The following is a 27,734-nucleotide window of genomic DNA, read 5'->3' on the forward strand; positions in this document are numbered from 1 at the left end:
TATAATCCCACCAATGGTGCACAAGGGCTCCCTTTTGAACACATCCTGGCCAATACTTGTTTTTTTTTTTTTTTTTTTTTTGATGGTTCATTTTTTTTATTGTGTTTGTAGCATTTTAATTTCTTTACTATCATTTAAGCAAAGACTTAGGAAATTAAGCTAATATGTTCAATCTACTTAAATTGGAAGTTTGAACACTTTTCTGAGGTAGTTAACACACTAAACAATTGTATCCTCATTTATAGATAAAAGTACATAGTATATAGACAGACTCAATTATTGTAGGGCAAATAATAAACAGAAAAATCGGTAATTTGAAAAATTTTTAAAAAACAGTAAGTTCCTTGTTGCCAAATTTAATCTTCATTGTATACTCAAATCTCTGCATCAGGCATATCATTTCTCAATTTCAAACCTGAATTTCTCAAATTCAAGTACTAAACTTCTTTGCCATTTTGAAATGGACTGAGCCATTTATTCAAGCCTCAAAATTTAGAATCACCTGACTTTTATCTTCCTCTCATATCCAACATCCAATCTGTTAGAAAATACTATTAGCTCTTATTTCAAAATACGTCTTAAATCTATCTGACAAGTCTCATGACCTCTATTGCTACCCTACAGTCTTGGCTACTATACATTGTCTGGAATGGTACTGTCTAAACTTTCTGTGATGATGGTATGTCCTATATTTGTGCTGTCCAGTATGATGAAGTTACTAGCCACATGTGCCTACTGAACCCTTGAAATATGGCTAATGCAAGAGAACTGAATTTTTACATTTTACTTAATTTTATTTATTTTAAATGATCACATATAACTTGTAGTTACTGTATGGACACTGAAAGTCTAGAAGACTGTAACAGTGGGGCTAGAATGGGTCTCTTTGCTTCCTCTCTTACCCTCATGTAACTTATTCCCAATATAGTAGCTATAAGTGATCTTGTTTAAATGTAGATCTAATCATGTCATTCCTCTGCTTCATGGTTTCCCACCACACTTAGAAATAAATCTCAGATCTCTACTTAGATTTATAGCTCCCTGCATAATTTTTCTCCAGGCTACCTCTCCACCTCAACTATTCTCTTACCTTCAGTCCTGACATATACAATTCTAGCCACAGTGACTCAAGCCCTTGCATTTGTCCACAAGGCTCCTGTCTCAAATATCTACAAGGCTGAGCATCCTCACTTTATTTAGTCCTTGATCAATTACCTCACAGAAAGGCATTCCTTGAGCACTCAATCTAAAATAAGAGCATTACCTCCTCTTTTTCATATCCTTACCTAATTATATAATACTTCACAGCATTTACAATACCTGACCATATATTATAGATTTAATCTTTATTGAATGTTGCTATCACAGCAAAACATAAAACTCCTGAGGACAGAGATTTTGTCTCTGTTGTTAACTGGTGTATCTCAAATATCCAGGACAGTATCTGACACACAACAGATTCTCAATATTTATTGAATGACTGAATAAACTTAAATCTCATTAACACTCTCTCAGTCTCACATTTATTCAACAAATGTTTATTCAGTGCTCGTTATTTATAAGGCACTGCATCAGATAATGTGGAGAATTCAAACTGAAAGCAACCTAGACCTTGTAAATTGGATCACCTCTGGAAAAATCTTAAAGATTCTTAAATCTTAAAATGCTGATTCTATGACTTTAATTGGAATAAGTTGGGATTGTTTCTCATGAGGATGAGAGTAAGAGTATAGAGCACATCTCTCCTCTAATCTTACATCTGCCATCTGGAAGGAGTAGTCTTTTTTACAGTATACCTAACAATATAGATGTGACTGATGAGTTAACATTAAATAGTTTTCAGTTCAACACATACACTTTCTAACAATACAGAAAAACTCTTGAGGGAATATCCTGAAGTGGTCAAGCAGAGGGAAATAACTTTGGGGTGGTCTTTGGTAACCTTTAACATGTTTTCCAAGTCCAACATTATACTGTCTGTAAAATGCTATAATGAGTGCAAGTTAATGTATCAGTCATTTTCTGACAAGTTGCTTCCTGCTTGCTACAAGTAATAAGTCACAAAGCTGACAGCAAGGAATAAAAATGAGAATCAAAACAGAGTTATAACACACAAATAGTCTATAGAATAATTACGAATACTTTGTACTAGAGGCACCTGAGTGGCTCAGTCAGTTAAGCGTTTGACTAATTTCTGCTCAGATCATGATCCCACCCATCATGGGATCCAGCCCCATGTTGGGCTCTGCGCTGAATGTGGAGCCTGCTTGGGATTCTCTCTGCCCCTCCCCTCAAAATAAATAAATAAGCTTAAAAAAAAAAAAGAATATTTTGTCCCTGTATTATAGAAATATACCCAACAGGTTGAATCATATGAAATCAACATTATTTGACCATTTTTATGGTTCAACTTAAAAACAACTTGCCAGATCTTATTACCATAGTCACAATGTTATTTGTACATCAGCACTATTAGAGTCAGTCATAATTTAACAGTACTTGAATAAGAAAAACAAAATGAATTCAATAGCAAATGCCTTCTTCTAAAATTTCACTTAGACCAACAAAAAAGAAGTCTTTGTTCCAATCAGTAGACCATAGAGAGTTGGTCTTAAAATCTACAACTAATAGGTCAATCAATTCTTAAGATCTTTAAAGAACAGCTAAAACAAATTGTGTACTCAAATATATGTTAGTACTAAACATGTAGTTTGGTAGCAGATTCAAACTTGTTAGTGAATAATCAGAACCTGGATGACAATATCTTACTTTCATTAGTAATTACATCTTGGGTAATCAGCGCAATTATATTCATACCATGTTTTTTCTTCACTAAAAAATGAGGCATAATTTTTAAGCCTGTTCATTTATGAAGGATATTTCAGCATTCTTAAACCTAAATCTCCATTTTAGTAGTCTAATGTTACAGATATTTCCAAAATCAGCAATCCTTACTGCAACTAGTACCACTCACTTAATACTGAGATTTTTGGATAAACAAGTTTTATTTTCTCCACTACAGGACTATTCTGTTTAAATCCATGGCCAACACAGAACAACCTTCATATCAGGAAATGAATTCTGATGCCTTTTGATTGTAAAAGCCCAAGGTGATTAAATTTATCTGATAATTCCAATGGATTTTTTTACTTGAGTCAAGTATTTAATTGACCATGACAAAAGTATTCTGTCAAAGGCAAAGGAAATACTTAGAAGTCAAACTAAAGATAATGACTTCACTGAGAAATGATGAAATACTTGTGATAAATAAGGTGATCTTTTTGAAGAATAGTATCTTATCATCTTGGAAAATCAATCATATAATAGCATAGACAAAAACTCATATGAAAATAAAATTGTGATATTATAATACAGAAAATTTCCTTTAAACTAATGAATCAGCCTTAGGAGCAAGTCATGGTGGGGTTACTTTGTTTTGCTCATAAATGGGAGTAATCTACAATTTTGTTTTCCTGTTCAGCTTATAGATAAAGTTTTTGTTTTAAACAATGTCTACAAATCTGTCTTACACATTAGAATACAACAAAAACTTCCTAAATAGCTGAAAATTTGCTACGACGATCTGTCATACTAAAAGTAAGTGGTCATGGTACTTATTTTTCCTAGCCAATGTATCTTAGTGCCTCACCCTTAAAAATATTAGAACTGACCATTATGAATTAAAGAAATATTCAGCATCTTAACAGACATTCTCTCCCAACTGCTCTTCTTTCTTGTTAGCAGAATCTGTCTGCCACTACAGAAGCTGGCAATTCTAGATACTTCCCAGCCTTCTGTAGTCAGGACACAGATAGCAACCTAACCTAGCTAATGGTACTGAAACACAATCTAGTAAGAGGGAAACCAGGAAGGATTTTTATTCCTAATAAAAAGATACATGAGAGAAAATGTCTTTATTCTTTGTCTAGCTATGCAGAAAAAGTTAACATAGCAGGCTGGCTGGCGAAGTTGGCCTTTGGCTGGGGTCTGGGAACTTGGATTATGAGAGGGTTCCCACCATTCCCATAACTCAGAAGGGTGCCTCATTGTGTCTAAACTGTGCAAACAATGTGGTTTATGCTGAATACCTGCTTTCCTTCTGGGAGTCTGGAATTTTGTACATGCTACGCAGAGAATACCCACCTGAATAGCCCCAATAAACACTTGAGCACTGTCTAATGAGTTTCCCTGGTAGACAATATTTAACATGTGTTGTAACAACTTGTTGCTGAGGGAATAAGCACTCCTGTGTGACTCCACTGGGAATCTTGGAAGTAGGCTCCTGGTTTTCTCTGGCCTTTATCCCACTGCCTTTTTCCCTTTGTTGATTTTGTTTAGTACCCTTTTGCTGTGACAAATCTTTTGTGTTGAGTCCCATGAGTTCTCCCAGCAAATCATGGAACCTGGGTTGGTCTTGGAGACCCTCAAAACACTCGCCAGTAGGGTGTCTAAAGGCAGTATCTGGAACATTAGCAGCCATATTTACGGCAACTACTAGATGATAAGCCTCAAGGACTCAAGAAAATATTAAGAAAAAGAGTGGGGGGAAGAAAGGAAGCAGGAGCAAGCTACAAACCTTACGAAATGCATGATTGAGCTGCTGAATAAACTTTGAACTGCCCTACCTCCAGACTTATGTTTAACATTTCAAAAATAAGACATTAGCATTTGCAATGAAAACAATCCTTACAAGTACTTTTCCAAGCTTTCTAAAAAAGTGATCATATAAAAGATAGGGTTAAAGACCTTACTCTTTGAATATTTTAAATTTTAGATTAATTTCTCTAGAAAAGCAAGAAAACAAAAGAAACAGTTGGAAAACTTTTCTAGTTCATGACATCTCTTTAAATAGTAATATTTAAAGTTGGAAAGTGCCTAAGTTTCAGTAGATTATTCAAAGCATTGTCCATTTCATCTAAGTTACTGAATTTATTGGCATAAAATCGTTGATAATATTCCTTTATGATTCTTTTAATAAATGCGGAAACTGTTGTGATGTCACCTCTGTCATTCTTGATACTGGTAATTAAGAGTCTTTTCTTTTTCCTGATCAGTTGGGCTAGAGGTTTATACATGTAATAGCTCTTCTCAAGGAAGAAACTTCAGGTTTCATTAATTTTGTTTTTTTGTTTTCTTTTTGATTTCTCCTCTGATCTTTATTCTTTCTTCTACTTACTTTTTTGCTACTTAACTACTTAGCTCCTTTATCTAGGTGAAAGCTGGTTTGAGACTTTTTTTTCTATTATTGGTATTTAGTGCTATAAAATTTCCCTTAGGTCTTGCTTTAGGAATTACACCCCACACATTCTGACATATCATGTTGTCATTTGTATACAAACAATGTACTTTCTCATTTCTTCTTTTTTCGCCATGGATTTTTTTTAGAAGTGTTATTTAGTTTTCAAATACTTGAGGATTTTCCAGAGATGCTTTGTATGACTTGATTACATTTAAATGCATTAAAACTTCTTTTATGATCCAGAATAAGAACTAACTTGGTGAATATACTGTGTGCACTAGAAGAGAATGTATATTCTGCCATTGTCGGGTGAAGTGTTTTATAAATGTTAGTTACATCATGTTAGTTGATTGCGTTGTTAAAGTATTGTATGTTATTGATTTTCTACTTGTTCTGGCAGCTATTGAGGGAAACACTGAAATCTCCAACTATAATTGTAGATTTTTCAACATCTTCTCACAGTTGTTTTGCTTTGTGTATTTTGGAGTTCTGTTATTAGGTGCATAAATGTTTAGATTTGTTATATCTGCTAGATATATTGATCTCACCGCCATTATGAAGCAGCATTTTTTTTTTAACCTGGTAAAATTCTTTGTCCTCAGATAAACTTTGTCCAATATTAATATAGCCAGTTTTCTTTTTTTAAAAAAAACTGTTTTTAATTAATATAGCCAGTTTTAGTCAAAATGGTACATCTTTTCTTGCATGTAGTTGGCTCGGAATTATTTAATCCAATCTGACAAGTTCTGGCATTTAACTGGGGGTTTTAAGTAATTTACATTCAACGTGGGGGTGCCTGGGTGGCGCAGTCGGTTAAGCGTCCGACTTCAGCCAGGTCACGATCTCGCGGTCCGTGAGTTCGAGCCCCGCGTCAGGCTCTGGGCTGATGGCTCAGAGCCTGGAGCCTGTTTCTGATTCTGTGCCTCCCTCTCTCTCTCTGCCCCTCCCCCGTTCATGCTCTGTCTCTCTCTGTCCCAAAAATAAATAAACGTTAAAAAAAAAAAATTTACATTCAACGTGATTACTAATACAGTTAGGTTTATCATTTTGTTATTTTTTGGATCTTCTCTTCTGCCTGAAGGACTTCAACATTTCTTGTAGTTCAGGTCTGTTGGTGATGAATTCTTTCAGCTATTATATCTCTAAAAAAGTCTTTATTTCACCTCATTCTTGAATGATTTTCATTGGGTAGAGATTTAGGTTGACAGTTTCAGTAAAGATATTGCTGTAAAGTTCTTCAGTAAAAAATGTTGATGTTCTTGTTTTTAAGGTTTCTGACCAGAAATATACTGCCATCCTTATCTTTGTTCTTCATATGGAATGTGTCTTTTTTTCTTTGGCTGCCTTTAAGATTTTCTTTTTATCACAATTTGAATATGATGTGCCTTGGTATAATCTTCATGTTTTCTATGCTAGGGTTCATTGAGATTCTGAATCTGAGTGTCTACAGCTTTCATTAAAATTGGAAAAGTTTAAGCCATTACTTATTAAAAAAATTTTTTTTCCCAGCAGGCTTTCTTTCTCTTCTCCTTTAGGGACTCAAATTTAATGTTTATTAGGTCACTTGAAGTATCCCACAATTCATTGATGTTCTGTTCATTTTTTTAAATTATTTTCCTTTCTTTGTGTGCTCCATTTTGAATCATTTATATTGGTATGTCTTCAAACTCACTAATCTTTCCTTCAGTAAAATTAATCTGCCATTAAGCCCATCCCATGTATTTTTCATCTCAGACATTATAGTCTTCATCTTTAGAAGTTCATTGTGTTCCTACTTAACTTTTACACATATGGAATACAGTTACAACTATTATAAAGCAATTTTAATACACTTATCTACTAATCCTAACCTCTGTATCAGTTCTTGGGCAGTTTGACTGATTTATCTTCTCATTATGGGTCTTATTTTTTTACTTCTTTGCATGCCTGGAAATTTTTCATTGGATACCACATACTGTGAATGTTACCTTGTTGGATGCTGGATACGTTTATAAATAAACAATAAAATCTTGGGACGCCTGGGTGGTTCAGCCTGTTAAGCAGCTGAGTCTTGATTTCAGCTCAGTTCATGATCTCATAGTTGGTGGGATCAAGCACTGTGTCAGGCTCTGCACTGACAGCATGAAGCCTGCTTGGGATTCTCTCTCTCTCCTCTCTCTGTCCCTCCCTCTCCCTCACAGTAAAAAAAAAAAAAAAAAAAAAAGCATTTAAAATCTTGAGTTTGGGGGTGCCTGGATGGCTCAGATCATGATCTCATGGTCTGTGATTTAGAGCCCCACGTTGGGCTCTGTGCTGACAGCTCAGAGCCTAGAGTCTGCTTTGGATTCTGTGTCTCCCTCTCTCTCTGCCCCTCCCCCACTCATGCTCTGTCTCTCTCTCTCTGTCAAAAATAAATAAACATTAAAAAAAATCTTGAGTTTGCTCAGGAATGAAGTTAAATTACTTGAAAACTTGAAGTTTGATCCTTTTGGGTCTAGCTTTTAAGTAAGATTTGTTTTTCTGGTCCAGAGCAATGCTCAGTCTAGGTCTAATTATTACTCCCTATTGGAACAAGATTCTTTTGTGCACTCCACCTAGTGCCCCATGAATCCTGAGGTTTTCCCTTCTGGTTTGTGTATTCCTGGCCCTGCTGGACTACACAAGTACTGTTTCCTCTAATTCTTTTGTGTGGTTCTTGTCTGCTCAGGAAGGTTCCTCATATGCCTGTGTTTATTGAGTACTTGGCTAATACTTGAAGGGGTAGATCTCTGTAGATCTTCAGGGTTCTCTCTGTGCTGTTGTTCCCTCTCCAGTACTCTGTTAACTCTAGCTGCCTGAGTCTTTCTAGACTTTCAGCAACATCTCCTGAATGCAGGGAGTCTACCATTTTCTACTTGGCTTCCATATCTTGCACCACAGCCCAGAAACTCTCTCAAGGTAGTAAGCTGAGAAATCATAGCCTCCCCTTATTTCCATCTCTCAGGCATATCACTATTTGATCTCCAGTGTCTTGAAAATTGCTGTTTCACATATTCTGTCCATTTTTTAATTGTCATGGTCAAGACGGTAAATCCCATCCCTGTTATTCCTTCTTGGCTATAAGGGTTAGTTTCACTAGCTTATTATGTTTATTTCTCTGTACTGAACCACTGTAAATGGCATCTCAGTTCAATAATCCCTGATGGATTGGGGTCAAATCTTACATGGTTATGAGGCCGACTTTTTAGATTGTTTTTGTGTGGGTCTTTTCTCTAACTGCCTTAAAGGCAGTCATTCTTCTGTTTAAAAAGCACATTTCAAAGAAATAGTACTAAGCCTAAGGAATTTTAATGCTATGGGGAAGAATGTCTAGAAGTTTGTGCAGCTAAGTAAGTCACAAAGTGATTTTCATTCTACAGAGTTTCTATAAGAAGGATTTTTCTTCTTTTATAACTTTTGCAAATGAAAAGAACATTCATGGGAGGAGCAGGGAAATACTGAATACCAAGTAGGAGGAGGCAGGAAAAAGGAAGAATAGCAGGCCTTGAGAGAGGGTTGAAAATAAAACTTTTCTAAGAAAAATCACAGAAACCAAAAATCTGATACATTTGCACATCAGACATTATCTTCTATATATTTTACAAAATAGTCTTTTGTTCTTTTCTTACTTCCTACACAAAAACCAATGTTTACTTACTTAATATGCTAAGGTGAAATATTAATAAAAGCAGATAGCTGGAAGCATTATTATTATCCCTTAAATGTCAAAACAAAATATGGCAAGTTCACGCAAGTGTAAGGTACTTAATTCCTACAGCAGAGGTTTTATGCCAGTGGTCCATGGACTTCCTTTAGCCTGCAGACATGTTGTATTTGGCCTATAAACTAATGGTCATATCAAATTGACACGTGTTATTTGTAGCCAATATTTTAAATTGGAAAATTTCGCAAATTGGAGAGACTTCATACAAAAATCTTGGGGAAAGAGATATGGTAGCACTCAAGGTGGGGAGATGTCCCTTTTAGCTAGAGTCTGAGCCCTTTAGTCTACTACACTCACTACCGTTTCCCCCCGCCCCCAACTACCCCCAGCACTTGTATAATCATATCCTAACAAATTAACCCATTCTTTTTAACTTAGAAAACAAACATATAAAAGCATCACTAAAATATCTTTTTATTTTTATGTTTATTTTATTTTTTTGAAGGGGAGATGTGATTCCTAGAAAGATACATTGAAAAGAGTACTTATTTTCTACCAATTGTAGGAAAACTGCATCTGGGGCGCATTTTTAAACTATAGATTCCTGCGGAGTCTAGGAAGTATCCCAAAATGTTTATTTTTAACAGATTCATTGATAATTCAAATATAGCTCACATCTAGAAACCACAATCCACCTTACCTTTTGCCAATGTTTTAAAAGGTACACATAAAAGGAAGCATAATTACAAAGAACTAAAACAATGTTACTAGAAAATTATGCTCTGGCATACTTTTCCTCCCAATGCACTCTACTTAAGCAGAAAAAAAAAAAAAAGGCTGAACTTTAGGTACACTTTAGGTACACAATAAAAGTAATTCTGTATTTAGTTTTCAGTATTCATGCTTCAACCAAGAAAACTAGAAAAGAAAGCATGTTTAAAAAAAATGCTATACATCAAATTTCTATACACCAAAAATCTCTATATTGGAATTTCTCTGCACCTCTGTGCTTTATAAGAAAAGAACTGAAATAGGGTCTAAGTTCCCCTTCCAACTGTAAAAGGATCCAACTTCAGCTATACCCAATCTTTGTCAACCTCAGCTAAAAAATTTCTTTCAACTTAAATAAAACAGTATAATTAGAGATAAGTCATTCATGTTTGCTATTACTGTAAGATATTTTTAACTGGTAATAAAAGAATGGGAATTAACAGGCCAAAAGAATGAGAAATGTTGACTGATAACATAACTTGAGAGAAAAAAAGAAAAGCAAAAAAAAAATGAAGACACACTATTTAATATATAAAAAAGGAAAATTTTATTTGTATAAATTCTTTTCAAGAAATGTGTACCATATTGAAATGGTACATGTTTCACATTAAGAAAGACTAAAACAGTTTGGCACATCACTCAGTGTTTCCTCCTGGCTTTGGAGACACTACTGAAAATGAAGAACACAGCAGAGCACCCCAGGGAAGGCACCTGAAGATAGGAATAGAAAGCTGACTTCTCTTCAATCTTTGTACCTTTAAATCTTATACAATATATATGTTTTATCTATTCTAAAAATTAAGAAAGCAAACTTTATCTGCAATAATAATTAAAGTCTAGACAACTCAACCCCTTCATAGGGCAACAAAACTGTTTACTTAACAAAAGAACTACATGATCACCGAAACTAATTGTGTGAGAACAGTATACAACTTTTACGTGCCAAAAAAAAAAAAAAAGAAAGAAAGAAAGAAAGAAAGAAAGAAAACAAAAGTATGTGAAGGCAATTAAGGGGAAGGGTTAGTAAGTGATTTTAATTTTATATCACAAAATACTTTACAAATTCTACTTCTCTAAATAAGAATAATCGTCAGCCAATAATATTGTGAATGAATTTTAAAACCACATGATAAACTAAACCTTTTTGGAGTTCTCCTATCAGATATTTTTTACACTGCCACATACAAAGCATGCAGGCCTACTGAAAGAGCTGATTCAAAGGAGAAGAAAAGAAACTTTGTTAGCAGTCACCAACAGTTCGGGACTCTGTAAGTAACAGTTGTCAACAAATCAAAGAACAATTTTTAAATGCACTAAGAATGGAATGGCAAGTTGGTCAAAGTATTCTTAATGACCATACCTTAATAAGATCATTACTTCTAACCCTGAACTAAGTTATAAATGATTCTCACTATTAAAATGTAAACATGGGGAGGCTGCGTGGCTCAGTAGGTTAAGCGTCTGACTCCTGATTTCGGCTCAGGTCATGATCTCATGGTTCGTGAGATCAAGCCCCATATGGGGCTCTGCAATGACAGTGTGAAGGCTGCTTGGGATTCTCTCCCGCTCTCTCTGCCTCTCCCTGCATGCACGCACTCTCTCTCTCTCTCTCAAAATAAATAAGTAGACATTTTTAAAAAATGAAAACAGGCTTAAGGGAGCAGACTGAAGAGATTCATAATGCTGGCTCTCCCACTTAACCACCTATATTACTTTAGGCAAATGTCTATCTCTGCTTCCTTACCTATAAAAATGAAAATAACAATAGTATCTATTTTAAGGTTGCTTTAAGGAATTAAATTTTTACTACATTAAACAGTACACTTAATAAGTGTGTATTATCTTTATTAAATAAATATTCTTGTAAAACAATAACCCAGCCTCAAATACATTTACTAGTTGTCTGAAGTATTGGATAAGAGAACTCAATGCATTATAAGCCTCTTCCATATTTAAAAGAAAAATCTTCAGGTAAAATAGAATCTGTTTCTCAACAGAACATTTCTATATGTCATAAGCTCCTCACAACCTAATCTTTGAACTCCTAAAACAGGTTGGTTTTCCCTTACATATCACCATTTGGAGGATTTTTGTTTCTTTCTGGTCTTTTCTAGAATTAAAATTTTCATATTTGTATTCTATCTGTATTCACCCAAAGAATACGAAACTACTAATTTAAAGGGATACATGCATACTGATGTTTACAGCTGGATTATATACAATAGCCAAATTATAGACAGAGCAATAGCCCAGTGTCCAATGACTGATAAAGAAGATGTGATACATACAAACACACAGGAATATTACTCAGCCATAAAAGAGAATGAAATCTTGCCATCTGCAACAACATGGATGGAGCTAGAGAGTATAATCCTAAGCAAAATAAGTCACAGAAAGACAAATACCATTTGATTTCACTCACATGTGGAGTTTAAAAGAAAAACTAGCAAAGGGGGGAAAAAAGAGGAAGAAAGGCAAATCAAGAAACTTTTGTTTGTTTGGTTTTGAAAGTGAGAGAGCAAAGCAGGGCAGGTGCAGAGGAAGAGAGAATCTCAAGCAGGCTCCATGCCCAGTGCAGAGCCCGATGTAGGGCTCAATCTCACAAATGTGAGATCATGACCTGAGCCAAAATCGAGAGTTGGACACCTAACTGACTGAGCCACCCAGGCGGGCGCCAGACGCTTAATTACAGAGAACAATGTGATGGTTACCAGAGGGGAGGTTGATGGGGAGATGTGTTAAATAGGTGATAGGGATTAAGGAGTGCACTTGTGATGAGCACTGGATGTTGTATGGAAGTTTGGAATCACTGTGTTGTACACCTGAAAATAACACAACACAGTATGCTAATTGGAATTTAAATTAAAACTTTAAAAAATACTAAAATAAATAAAACCATCTATATCTCAGAAAAAGAGGCTTTATTTTAGACCAACCTATTAAAGATTATATTAAATGCATTTTAAAACAATTTTTAATAATTTTAAATACACAAAGACTAAAAAAAATAGATTAATTTTTCATTTTTTTTAATATATGAAATTTATTGTCAAATTGGTTTCCATACAACACCCAGTGCTCATCCCAAAACATGCCCTCTTCAATGCGCATCACCTACCCTCCCACCCTCCCACCCCCCATCAACCCTCAGTTTGTTCTCAGTTTTTGAGAGTCTCTTAATGCTTTGGTTCTCTCCCACTCTAACCTTTTTTTTTTTTTCCTTCCCCTCCCCCATGGGTTTCTGTTAAGTTTCTCAGCATCCACATAAGAGTGAAAACATATGGTATCTGTCTTTCTCTGTATGTATGGCTTATTTCACTTAGCATCACACTCTCCAGTTCCATCCACGTTGCTACAAAGGGCCATATTTCATTCTTTCTCATTGCCACGTAGTATTCCATTGTGTATATAAACCACAATTTCTTTATCCATTCATCAGTTGATGGACATTTAGGCTCTTTCCACAATTTGGCCATTGTTGAGAGTGCTGCTATAAACATTGGGGTACAAGTGCCCCTATGCATCAGTACTCCTGTATCCCTTGGGTAAATTCCTAGCAGTGCTACTGCTGGGTCATAGGGTAGGTCTAATTTTAATTTTTTGAGGAAACTTCACACTGTTTTCCAGAGTGGCTGCACCAGTTTGCATTCCCACCAACAGTGCAAGAGGGTTCCCGTTTCTCCACATCCTCTCCAGCATCTATAGTCTCCTGATTTGTTCATTTCGGCCACTCTGACTGGCGTGAGGTGATATCTGAGTGTGGTTTTGATTTGTAGTTCCCTGATGAGGAGCGACGTTGAGCATCTTTTCATGTGCCTGTTGGCCATCCGGATGTCTTCTTTAGAGAAGTGTCTATTCATGTTTTCTGCCCATTTCTTCACTGGATTATTTGTTTTTTGGGTGTGGAGTTTGGTGAGCTCTTTATAGATTTTGGATACTAGCCCTTTGTCCGATATGTCATTTCCAAATATCTTTTCCCATTCCGTTGGTTGCCTTTTAGTTTTGTTGATTGTTTCCTTTGCTGTGCAGAAGCTTTTTATCTTCATGAGGTCCCAATAGTTCATTTTTGCTTTTAATTCCCTTGCCTTTGGGGATGTATCAAGTAAGAAATTGCTGCGGCTGAGGTCAGAGAGGTCTTTTCCTGCTTTCTCCTCTAGGGTTTTGATGGTTTCCTGTCTCACATTCAGGTCCTTTATCCATTTTGAGTTTATTTTTGTGAATGGTGTCAGAAAGTGGTCTAGTTTCATTCTTCTGCATGTTGCTGTCCAGTTCTCTTAGCACCATTGGTTAAAGAGACTGTCTTTTTTCCATTGGATATTCTTTCCTGCTTTGTCAAAAATTAGTTGGCCATACTTTTGTGGGTCTAGTTCCGGGGTTTCTATTCTATTCCATTGGTCTATGTGTCTGTTTTTGTGCCAATACCATGCTGCCTTGATGATTACAGCTTTGTAGTAGAGGCTAAAGTCTGGGATTGTGATGCCTCCTGCTTTGGTCTTCTTCTTCAAAATTACTTTGGCTATTCGGGGCCTCTTGTGGTTCCATATGAATTTTAGGATTGCTTGTTCTAGCTTTGTCATTCTTTTCATTTAATGAGCAATGCATATTCTCTCAATGATGTAAGAAAAAAAGTTTTCATAAAAAATAAAGCAAAACAAAAATTACAGCCATACTTATGATTTACTAAGTTTTATCTTTTTTCTATCTAACATATTTGTATGTTATAAACAACCTCTTACCAACCTAATTTTTGATGATCACAAAATTCCATTGTAAGGATTTAGAATACTTCATTCCTCGTCTGTAAGCTACTTATGTTGTTTCCAATTTTATAACATTACAAATAATGCTGTGATGAGCATGTAAGCAGTTTTTAAAGATTTTCGAAAGGATGCTTTATTATCTTTACATAACAGTTGACAGGAACTTGATGCTATGAAGACCACAGGTTAGAAGGAGACCTTCAGGGGAAAAAAGCTGAAAGGAAAATATACTACCATTGCAAGAACAGTTATTGAAAAGCTCACAATTTCATAAATTTAGATTCCAACACAGACTGTGGAGTTTTCTATACATTTTCTATGCAAACTGAGATAATTTTTTTGCCCCTTCTTGATATTGCTCATTTTAAAAGATTCTATTCACATGAGAAGCTATGGTTAAGATCACTAACTTTGGAGTCAGACACAGATTCAAATCCCTGCTCCACTACCAACAAGCTGTGTGACCTATGACAGCTCATTAAAGCCTTAGTTTTCTCATCTATAACATAAGAATAATAGCACACATTTCATGGGATTATAGTCAAAATAAATAATATTCTATGTGTCAAATTCTTAAAATTGTGCCTAGCACATAGTAAATACACACACAAACAGCATCTTGTCATTTAAACATTTTTAATGTTCAATGTTTAGGTGGTTTCAAAGACATCATAAATATATATGTGTGTGGTCTGTGTATCAATTATTGGCTTAATCTCTAGATTATGATGGCACAGATGCATATTTACATACTGCTAAATTATATAGTTAGTTTTAAAAATATTGTTCAGTCTAAAAAGCTAATTGTCAAAAAGAGAGATAGGAGGTGGCTCAGTTGGTTGGGCGTCCAACTGTGGCTTGGGTCATGATCTCACGGTTCATAGGTTCGAGCCTCACATCGGCTCTGTGCTGACAGGTCAGAGCCTGAAGCCTGTTTCAGATTCTGTGTCTTGCTCTTTCTCTGCCCCTTCCCTCACTCTCTCTTTCTCTCAAAAAATAAAATAAAACATTTAAAAAATAAAAAAAAATAAAGATATGAAAATTTTTGTAATGTCTGTCATTAGGGTAATAAAGAGGATTTAAATAATTTTTTAAAGATTAAATAATAGTTTTAATGGCATCGTAAGAAATGAATTTCACTGTTTATATCATACGTTATTGAAACTATTTCTCTTCAGACAGAATAAATTCTTGATTAAGACTTTTTCACATAACTAAAGGTCAAATATACTTACAAGGGTGCTAAGTGAACTAGCATCTAGTGAACTAATTTATAAGCTAGAGTAATATTAATTCTAGCTTTTTTTCCCCTTAGAACTATTTGGTAGCTTATAAAAAGCACAGAAAAGGAAAAGGCGCCAGCCATCACTATGTACACTTTATTAATCAAGGCAATGACAATTAATCCTTTAAATGATTTGGCCAGCTAAGACACTATTTTTAGAGGCCTACACCAAATTTTGCTATTACTTAACAATCAACTAGGTGACTTTAGGCAATCAACCAACTATTTGGAAATAGCCAAGAGTTTTAGTAATATGTTGTTTCAGAAATTAAAGAATAAAGTTCTGAGTTGGTAAAATACTAAATACATTTTTGAATTGCATTTCCTACATCACACTTGATATAGCAGATAAAACATTTACTTGTATTGAAAATGGAAAGAAGAGTCTATTGCTAAACTTTTTAGGGGTTGATATCTGCCAATGATAATGCTAACTTCTAAGAAGAGGATTAAAAAATCTCTTATAGCCAAAGCAATCTGCAGACATTTCTAAATAATTTTAAGTTTTGAATCCTATTGGTAACTATCATCATAATAATTAAGTATACAAGCTGACAGGAAAGTCACACTAGTGGCAAAAAAATAATCCAACTATTATAGCAGAATACTAAACAACAGAAATGGATTCTTATTTAAACACTTTTTTTGAATTTATAGCTGAGATAGTTCATTTTAAATATAATCCCCAATCTCAGATTTAGCAAATCAAGCAGTAACTAGTCTACATAGCACTTTCAATTGAAAATCACACGTTACAGAGTTAATATCCTTTGTCAGCTTATTTGGTTAAAGTGGCAGATAGCAAATGATAAATACCTTCCAATCAATCAATAGTTGACTCATTGAGCAAGCTCAGTAAGAGCTGATAAAAAATTACTTCCCATTTGACCCAATCTTCCCAGCCTCGGTGAGGTTTCCTCATTATTCTAAGTCTCATATTCTAGTTGAACATCACAGACTACATTAATACCTATCATTACTTTCCATTTTCTGCAGATTTAGCCCATCACTGTTCAAATTATTCAACTTTAAACTGATAAGACCTATAAGTCCTTTATCAATCTCCCATCACTTTCCTAACCGTGATTTCTAACCTTTACCTCTCTCCTCAAATCTCCAATTCTTCACCACTACCCAAATCATACTTAAAAACAGGTAACCTTGCCTCTGACAGCACTTCCTGAAGATAACAGCGTTAAGTGTGACATCTCCTACACAACCTTATTTTCATTTCTATTCATCAATAGGCCCACATCTATCTTCATAGCCTTCCCTTCAATCTTACAGAAAAATCACTCTCCTTATGACTAATGCTAACAATTCTACCTAGGGCTCATTCCTTCCCATCCAGAGGAAATTACTGTTTCACCCTTTCTGGTATTTTAAATCACTTAATCTTACAGAATCTGTTCTTTTACCATCTTCAATCCTGCAACTAAATTTTTTTCTTACCTATGAAATCTCTTATATCATCCAAATCTCATCTGTTTTGCCACCAAATGCTATCCTCCATTTTAATTTCCTTGCTATTCCCTCCCCTTCTTATCAGTATAGTAAAATGCTTCCTTTGAAGGTAATAATATTCAGCTGATCATACCATTCTTTTTCTTTTGCTTTTCTTCAGTCATCTTTCTTTGGATCCCTGTGGCATCTGGCACTATTAGTCACGTACTCCCTTGACAGACTCCCCTAATGCACTTTTCTTCAACATTACACTTTCCTAGCTCTTTTATTCTTTAGACACTTCCTTCCCCAACCCCATACTTTTCTCACTTTCACATGCCATCTTCAGCACTTTTTAAACATTTCCTCTCTCCTGAATTCACTCACTCAAATCTTCTATTCTGTTGATTCACAATCCTCATTCCCAGATACCTATCTACTAACGTCTTCCAACCAGCTCAGGCTCTGGCCCCCAAGTGAACCCTGAGTGAATCATGCCACACTTTCTTCCTTAAAACTTTTATTGCACTTATTCAGTGTTTTATAATATAATGGTTTCCTACATACATTTTTTTAATGTAGATTTTAGGTATTTTGGTAAGAACCATTTTCCTTTCATTTTTCAGTATTTATCAAAAATACAGAAAAAAATTCTGAACACAGAGTAAATACTTTACAACTGTATAATTCGTTTAGACAAGAAACAAAAGACATTCAAGACAAAAATAAATTTATACTACTTATAAAACATTTCTAACCCCCTCCTAAAAAAAACTAAGCTCTAATTGTTACTATTTTAACTATAGTCAGATAATCCTGTGGATATTCTTTTCAACCAGCTTCCAAATTTTCCACATATTCAAAGGGATATGGCAGATTTGCCCATTTTATTTCCTTTAAAATATCAACTATTTTTGTCTTAACATGACCTATATGTAGCTACCATGTCTAAAAAGATCATACATAAAAACCAATCTGATATCCAAGTCATAGTCAATGACATAATCAAGACAATGTATATTAGAGAGGCTAAAATTTGGGTGATAAAGAGATAAACTATGTTTTTGTCTAATGATTATTCATCATATGTCTGGCTGCTATTTCCTCCAATATATACACAGCTGAAGAGGGAAGTGAAAGGTAAAGAATTTTTGTAAAGTGAATCAGTGGGCAATAACCTGTATGTGCAATAACTCAGGAAAAAATGCACAAAACCTTGTGAGATAGATATTACTATTTCCATCTTATGGATCAGATCCAAGATTAAATGTCTTATCCAAAACAACTCTAATTACTAAAAGAGCTAAATACAAAACAAAGACTATCTAAATTTAAATTATGTGCTCTTTCTACTACACTATACCACCTAATTATGTCTGGATGTGAATAAATAAATGACACTAGTTATAGTTTTCACAAAAGCTGAACACTTAAAAATGAATACAAATACATTAATTTTGTTTTGCTAAAGATTAACAATAACTCAATTTAAAATTTCAATGGTAGGTCAAATACTGATTTTTAAAAGTCGTATGAATGAAGACATATTATCACAAGGAATTAAATATCAAACAATACAAAGTATAAAAGTACCAAATAATCTTAATGGCCGTGATCCAGCCTGCACAGACAGTAAATAGAGTTTCTTAAATATCCTCTGGGTCAAGACACTTTAATTAGCATTATTTATGTGTTAGATATCAACCGGTAAGTCAATAAAACCAAGTCCCCATCCATGCCCCCACAAAAGCTGGCATATGGTCTATAATTTATCTATGTATACTTCAACGAAATTCCACTAAACTGGAAACAAATGGACATCAGATGTTAGGAACTCAGGCAAGAACAATAATTGAATCCCCAATATCTAGTTTCCTTAATTAGTTTTGGAATAGCCAAGTATCCAGCAAAAAACTTGAATCCCCGGCTTCCCTCACAAGTAGGGGTGGCCAATATAAACAGAAGCCACTGGGTAGGGCTTTCAAGAAAACTTTTGAAAGAATCTGACTCATCGGGAAGGCACACCTTTTTTTGCCATTTCTTCTGTATTCTGTCTGCCTGGAAACACAGTGCATTTTGAGTAGAATGCTGGCAGTCATTTTGTGACCACAGGCCATCTTGAGATGAAAGCCATGCACCAAGGAGGTGGAGAAGAAAAAAGATGTCTGGGTTCAATGCTATGTCTTGAAAGTGCCATACTTACTCTGGAATATTATGGCTGGATTTCGTGATATGTTAGAGAAAAGTAAGTCCCTCCCTTCTTTAGGCCATCCTACACTGTACACTGTATTCAGGTCTCTTGTACTAGCAATGCAATGAAACTTCTAATTAGAAAAAGCAGAACAAGTAATTCATTGCAGTGGTCTTGGATAGGACAAACACAAAGAATACCTCAGGCAGCATTTCTCCCAAATCAGTGCCTCTATTATGAGTGATGCTAAGACATGTACTATAAATTCTGTAGTTATTGCCAAATAAATGAAAAATTATACATATGACATCATCTGGGAGATTCATAAGGTATATCAGTATATTAAAAGTTCTAAAAGCGTTCACAGGATTAGTGGGGAAGTATGCCCACAAACACATTCTAAAGAATTTTAGGTTATGCTACACAACACTTCCAGAGGACACACAAGATTTGCGAGTATTAGGTAATAACTGTTTGTGAGACTGTGAACATGTACATTTAACTATACTAGAATTTATATATCTGAGAGTGTTATCTTTGAAAATAGATATTTTGGAAAGATACATACACTTGTCCTCAAACATAATGATATCAGAAACATTTTTGGGACTCTCTTTTCTAATTATGCTTGGAGCCATATTTTAAAAATCACTCCTTATTTTATAAGCATTTTTCATTTTAATTCAAATTATCCTCCTTACATGCTCACCTTTCTAAAATAAGAATAAATCTATTATTAAACTGAATCAAAATACTCTTAAAGAGATGTGCCACTAAAAAGGAGATTCAAAGAAACATGCCATAGTTTTAGGGGCACCTGGGTGGCTCAGCTGGTTAAGCATCTGACTTCAGCTCAGGTCATGATTTCAGGGTTCGAGGGTTTGAGTCCTGCATCTGGCTCTCTGCTGACAGCGCAGAGCCCACTTTGGATCCTTGGTCTCCCTTTCACTCTGCCCCTTCCCCACTTGCTCATGCACTCTCAAAAATACATAAACATTTAAAAAAAAAGTTAAAAACAACACACTATACACTTTAAAAGTAACTCAAAATAGGAGATATATTGTTCTAAAAATGAGTAGTTTGAAAAGAATGACATTTATAAGTTCCACTAACTGTGTAAAAATCAGGCACACATTATATATACCAATGAGCCCAAACAATGAGTGGAAGAAACATGTAGTCCAAGGAACAAAGTAGGGCCATAAAATTTGAAACAAAAAAGCATATTTAAGTTCACACGTTACCTTTACCCAGTGCTAAAAAACAAACAAACAAAAAAACCCCGAAAAACAAACTGTGATAAATCAAAAGTATGCCCATTAGTATGCAATGGGCACTGCTTTAAGTGCTTACATGTACGAACTCATTTAGTCCTTACAACAATCCCATGAAAGAGGCCTGATCATCATCCTCATTTTGCAGATGAGGAAACTAAAGGACAATAAGGTTAAGAAACTTACACAGGGGTGCCTGGGTGCCTCAGTTGGTTAAGCATCCGACTCTGGATTTTGGCTAAGGTCATGATTTCACGGTTTGTGAGTTCGAGCCCCACGTCTGTTTCTGTGCTGACAGCACAGAGCCTGCTTGGGATTCTCTCTCTCCCTCTATCTCTGCCCCTCCCCTGCTCGTGCTCGCTCTCTCTCTTTCAAAATAAATAAAGTTTAAAAAAATTTTTAATTAAAAAAAAAAAAACTTACACAAACTAAATCATAGTCAGAAATCAAACCCCAAGCAGTCTAGCTCCAGAATCTATGCTATACCATGCTATTCTGTCTCTCTAAATCAAGCAGAAGTGGTCAACATCATGCACAGTAGCATCTAAAAACAATTCATACATACTTAAATAGGTATACATGTGTCTATGGGATTTTATAAGGCAATTTTACATGTCATTTAATTTTATCTTCACAGCTGTTCTATGTCAGTATATCCTGTCACTAGATGGACTCAGTGGCATGAATTCGAGTAATTAAAGCTACGTGGCCAGAGACTACTCCATTTATCTGCTGTCTTAGAAATGTGTCCTTTCTGTGTACCACCAGTGCCTTGCAGAGGGTCTGGCAGAAAATAGGAATTCAATATATATTTACTGAATAAAGAACAATTAAAAAGGGAGCTGGGCATCCCATCTGAATGTGGTCAGATTGGTCCAGATTCATCAATACTGGTACTAGAAAAACACTCAGCTAGCTTGGCTCACTAAAAGTGATTCTTTAGTATCTATCCAGAAGAACAGTATTACTCATTTTTCAATTAAATCTTAGTATCTCAATACAATCTTAAAATCCCTTTGAAGTTAGAAGTCTTGGTGTACTAACATAAACACTGAGAAAGATTCAGATAAAATCTTACTTTAAAGACATAGCTCAGTTTGGTCTTCAGTTACACAATGAGTATGATATATTATGTGACCACATTAAAATATTTTTTTACTTAAAAATTAAAGGAAACTCCTAGTAAATTTTAATAATGGAGAAGAGTCTAGATTTCTCATTGTAACTTGAGGAACTATATCATATGAGTGTTGGAGAATATGTCCAGTTGAATTATAACTAAAGTAACAGTATTGCTGGGTACTATGTAATAACACATTTCCAATTTGCTATTCATTTGTATACACCTCAAAGTAGAGCCAGAATTTTGAAGTTCTGATTGAACTCAACTGAATGGTACATACCTACAATACAGTTTTACCTAGCTTAGATTTGACAACTGAACATTCTTGAACTAAAGTTTCTATTATATTTATTACATATACATATATTTTTAATTTTCAGGGTTTTGTTTTGTATTCTGTTTTAACAAAACACCTATTCAAGCTTTCATGGAGTGCAGCTATAATTCAATTTAGCCTTGGTAAATTTCACACAGCACTCAGAAAACTGAAATACATTATATTTGAATCATTGCCTGAAGCTCATTCCTTAAACTAAGTATAGACACTAACATCAGAATTAAATTAAAACAGATTGTGTGAAGGATGAATTAATACTATGCTCAAATAATTCCATAAAATTACACCTCAGCACAAGAATATGAAAGACATTGAGAATAAATCAAAACCTTACAATAAGGGAAATTTCTGTACCAAAATACTTATTTATTTTTACTTCAAAACTGAATTATGTTATATTCTCCAGAAGATATATCCGATTGCCCTAAGACCTAAAATATTCATCTCCTCATAGTTTATATGTTTAGTTTAAAAACTATACTTCTCTAGAAAAAGTGCATAAGTAATACTTAGCAGTACTGACAAAAACTAAATTTCTTAAAAAGGCTCCCTTATTTAAAAAAATTCCCAGGCTTTATCTTTCTTCCAAAAAAAAAAAAAAAAAGAAGCAGACAAAAAACACCAAGTTTGAATATTTCTACCACATTCTCAGGTTATATAGTCACTGTAACCTTAATTTAAGGTATTCAACAAGAATGTTTCATTTTTGTTCCACAGGCTACATTAGAACTAAGGGGAAAGGCACCTTGGTGGCTCAGTCAGTTAAGCAACAGACTTTGGCTCAGGTCAAGATCTTGGTTCGTGAGATCAAGCCCCACATTGGGCTCTCTGCTATCAGCGCAGAGTCCATTTCAGATCATCTGTTGCTCCAACTCTCTCCCACCCTCTCTGGCTCCTGCTTTCTTTCTCTCAAAAATGAACATAAAAAAAAAAGATCTAAGTGGAAAAGCATTAAAATGATATTGTATACAAAATATTCCACCAGGCATCCTTTCAACAAAATAACTCTCAATGTTCTGGATGCAACTTGTCTGATCTGAGTAGGTAAAAAAGCATGTGTTTATAAAAAAACAAAAGTACCATCTACCTGCAGGAGAAAAAAAAAAAAAAAAGAATACTTTTAATTGAAAATAATTTGGGGGCACCTGGGTGGCTCAGGTTAAGTGTCTAACTTTGGCTCAGGTCATTATCTTGCAGTTCATGAGTTCCAGCCCCGCATGGGGCTCTGTGCCGACAGTTTGGAGCCTGGAGCCTGCTTCAGATTCTGTGTCTCCCTCTCTCTCTGCCCCTCCCCTGCTTGTGCTCTGTCTCTGTCTCTGTCTCTCTCTCAAAAATAAACAAACATTAAAAAAAAAAAAAAAACTTAAAAAAAAAAAGAAAGAAAATAATTTGATTCCTTGCCTACTTACACACTAAAGCAATAAAGAAAACTGATTTTTTTTTTTTTTTTAGATGTATTAAGGAGGCGGGGAGGACAGGTGAGATGGAACATTACTGTTTCTTCTAAGCTGCCCATCAGTAGTTAACAAGTGCAAACACCATTAAAATTCATGACACAGTGTTAGCTTCCAATCACCTCAAATAGTTTAAGAACTTCATTTTTGTTGAAGGGATGCTTTCCCTTATGGGAAAAACATAAAATCTCTCATGCCTCTGTATGTTCATGTTGAAACTAATATGATGGTTTTCTGTTGGAAAATTCAATCATATTATATGACAACTAAGAGTCTCCATATCTAAAAGAGAAAAAGAAACCTTCACCAAGGATTTGAAAATCCTTGAATCAAATTCCAACACTTCAGGTGAAATGATGGACTTTATTTTCAGATTTGAAACTGTTGTAGTACACAAGGGCAATTAAGCCACCGGTTTGATCCAGGACTTACTGATACAAGTAATACACACAAGGACACTAAAGTTCCACCCCTCAGTTAACTTTGGAAAGGAAACTCTTACAACTAGGTATAGCAGACTGAGAAAAGACGTAATATAAGCATCAAACGTGCAGTATTTCTCCTTATTAGAAAAAAAGTATCAAAAATAACATATTTAAAATGATAAATCTGAAGGAAATGACTATATTTATATACACACCCATTTCAGATGATGAGAAATGGAATATAAATTTGAAAATCTCTAGGTAGTGTGCATCAAACTATACTACAATAAAAATTAAAAATTTTTAAAACCTTCAGGTAACACAGAATTTTGTGATTACAGAAATGTCCTGTACCTGAGCTGTCCAATATAGTGGCTTCTAGCCACAAGTGACTACTGAGCACTGAAAATGTGACTAGTGGGAATGAGAAATTGAATCTTAAGTTGCATCTAATTAAATTAAATTTAGTGATACATGGCTGGGACTACTACATCGGACAGTGAAGCACTAAGGAAGTAGAGGGATTTGTACCTTAAACTCTGATTCAAATAGTAAAAATCCTGTAGATAGACATATACACAGATGTTTCTGAAACATAAATGTTTTGGGTTTGTTTTGTTTTGTTTTTTTGTTTTTACTTTTCTGATTTATAAAGAGGAAAGGACTATGCCACACAACATAAAGACGTTGTTGCATTTGTGGGAATCAAATTTTCTACACTCACCTTCTAGGGAGGACTAGAATATTGGTTCACAAATTGGCTCCATGTTGTAATTTCTTAGTAAACTTCCAAAAATATGGATGCCTGGGTCTCATCTCCCCAGGCTTCTGGTTTAATTGGTCTGGGTGGAGTCCTGGACATAAAAATTTTTTTAAGCTACCCAGGAGATTCTAACATGCAGCCAGAGTTGAGAATTACTAAACTAGAAAGAAAATGAGAAATTATTTATTATGCATAGATGCAATATGCGACTGAAGACATTTCTTTGCTGGTAGGCAAAGAGGGCAGCCTTTAACAACCCATATACAGGTCAAAACACCTGAGGGCTAAATATGAGCTTAACATTCTAAACATTCATAAATGATTTGGGTTTTACAATCATAAATTTTTGTGATTACTGAATGTTATTCAATTATGTAAAAGAGATTAGAAAGGAAGGAAATAAACTAAATATTGAGTATCAACTTGCCCTCGCCACCTTTGTGTATATTATTAATTTCATCCTCAGCATATGCTGGGAGGCAGATATTATTAATTTATTTACAGATGTGGAAGGTAAATTTAAAGATATTCTCTAGGATTTGGACACGTTTATCAAACAGTAAAGTCCACACTCTATATATTATACTAGAGGGTTCTCTCTGAGGAAGTTTGTTGCAGTAAATTTTCACACTGGAATCAAACAAAAGAAAGAAAAGAAAAAGAAAAAGCAGCATTCAGTGGTAGAGCAAAGGAGAAGGCAAACACACTTAAACAGGTACTTAAACCAGTCCCTGTTCCCGCATTATCTAAGTATCTGATACCCTGGGGAAAACAGCTTTGCCGATGCTTCAAATCTATACCAGCCTCTACACTAGACCTTTTAGGACTTGCTGCCTCTTATCCTAAGAACTTAAAACAACTGATCTCCTACTGTCTCATAAGCTATTAGCTATAGTCACACATTCTTTGGACAGGATAGAACAAGACGCTTATTCACAGCGCCTGACACTAAACAGGAATAAGATAGGGGTTTTAAAGAGTTTTTCATTTTATTTTTTCATTTTTATCATTTTATTTCATTTTAAAGACTTTTAAAAGGCTGTAATCCTTTTTTCCCCCACTCCAAGGATTACAGGAACTCCTCACAGAGCAGTTTACAGACCACAGTTTTGATATGATCATATTTACAGTTAGTAAGGAACTCTTATTTTATCCTAGGTCATTGAAAGTCTTACATTAATTTACTCATTAAAACAATGTTTTAAAAACTCGGTTCCTGAGTTGTTCAATGCATCTTAATTTTCTTTTTCTTTTTTTTTTTGTTTTTTTTTTAATTAAAAAAATATTTATTATTGACAGAGAAAGACAGAACATGAGCAAGGTAAGGGCAGAGAGAGAGACACAGAATCCGAAGCAGGCTCCAGCTCTAAGCTGTCAGCACAGAGCCCCACGCAGGGCTTGAACTCACAAACCACAAGACAATGATCTGAGCTGAAGTTGGATGTTTGACTGAGCTACCTGGGCGCTCCCTCAATTTTCAAATTAAGGCAGAAAACTTCTCAGAGAAAAAAAAAAAAAGAAGGTAAATCCAGAACAGAGGCCCTCACCCTTCCCAACAGCACTAATCCTTCTATCCCAAGACTCAAGATCTTTCTTCCGTTTTCAGGCCCCTACCTTGTAAAGTGACATTAACTCAAATGAGTCACATTTGGTTACAGCAGAGGCCAGAAAGGAGAATACCTTCAACTCACTGTTCTAATTGATGGCACAGACTTCTTCCAAAGCCTGTTCCAAAATAAGAATATGTTGACAGGATTAACTCCTAAATGCACTGGCTTGGCGTATGGCAGTGTTTCTTTTCCATTTCAAATGGTATTAATTACTACTTAATTATACCACAAAACATGTCTCATAATTTATTTAAAAATTACAAACTCTGTCAAAGAGAAAACAGCAGCAGTAGCTTAATCCCCAGCAACCTTTTTCCCCAGTATGTTTAAGGCTGGGTAAGAAGATGAGCTAGAAAAAAATATACTCAATTGATACAAGAGAAACTACAAGACTCCCCCATCCAGTCCTTAGCCTATTAAAAGTGGAATAAAGCAAGGATTTGACCTGTTTTTTTTTTTTAATAAAGGATACATAAACTCCATTCATTTAAAGAATGACACCTATCTACCCAGAAACAACTGATTAGCCAATTCTCACACTCACTTCCGGCATTTGAGGCACGCCTCCAGAAAAAGATAATGTAAGTTCTACAACTTTTGACCCCAATCATAGTGTCAAAATTCATCCTTTAAATTGACATTGGTTTTAACAGTTTGTGTATGTGTGTGTGTTACTTGTGACATGAAAAGTTACTTATAAATATTTTTGGATGCTAGTAATCACCCTCCAAAAACTAAGTAGGCTTTACATGCAAGTAAAAATTTTGGTGGGGCAAATGTCGATTCAAAAGACAAACGTACACAATGGTAAAAGAAATAATTCTCTAATTGTAAAAGTGAAAGTCACTACAAATTAAACCCTTTTCTTAATAACTAACCATAGATACTTTTCTAGTTTTAATTCCAGCTTCCATCCTACCCTTTCTCCCACGCATACAAAGCCTCTAGGACATCAAAGTCAGAACACAACGTTATTATAAAAAAGTACAATAAATTTAGGGTTGGTTAATAAAGCAGTTAGTTCGCCTCTGTATGAACTCACTGAATCAATACAAGCATAAACTGAATAAAAATGCTAATGATATTAAAAGGAGAAATAATGTTTATCAAAGCACCACCCAGAAGCAACCAGTGAGCAGGTAGCAAGTTTTCACTTTGATCCTGCCAACCTGGTCATCACAAATTTGGGGAAATACCAACACTTGTTTCATAATACAGCAACTTTTCTAAATTTTCCCAACGTTTAGTAAAACTCTGTAGATGTAAATTTTAAAATCTTGCTAATTAGTTACCAGCGCCCTTCATCCCACAGATCAGGTGTCCTACATTTTGTTTAGGTCCCCGCCTTGAAAACAAACCCGATTGCCCCATTTTCTGAGAGGTAAACTCCGCTCCAGG

General features: G+C 34.9%; 1 protein-coding gene across 9 annotated transcripts in view; it reads right to left on the reverse strand.

The window, feature by feature from the left end:
• The window catches only part of PTPN13 (protein tyrosine phosphatase non-receptor type 13), a 228,831-nt gene that overhangs the window by 200,155 nt on the left and 942 nt on the right, over positions 1–27,734 (reverse strand). The window lies entirely within an intron of this gene.

This window comes from Herpailurus yagouaroundi, unplaced genomic scaffold, assembly GCF_014898765.1.
Source record: "Herpailurus yagouaroundi ecotype Mexico unplaced genomic scaffold, PumYag 28, whole genome shotgun sequence".
NCBI classification, from domain to species: Eukaryota; Metazoa; Chordata; class Mammalia; order Carnivora; family Felidae; genus Herpailurus; species Herpailurus yagouaroundi.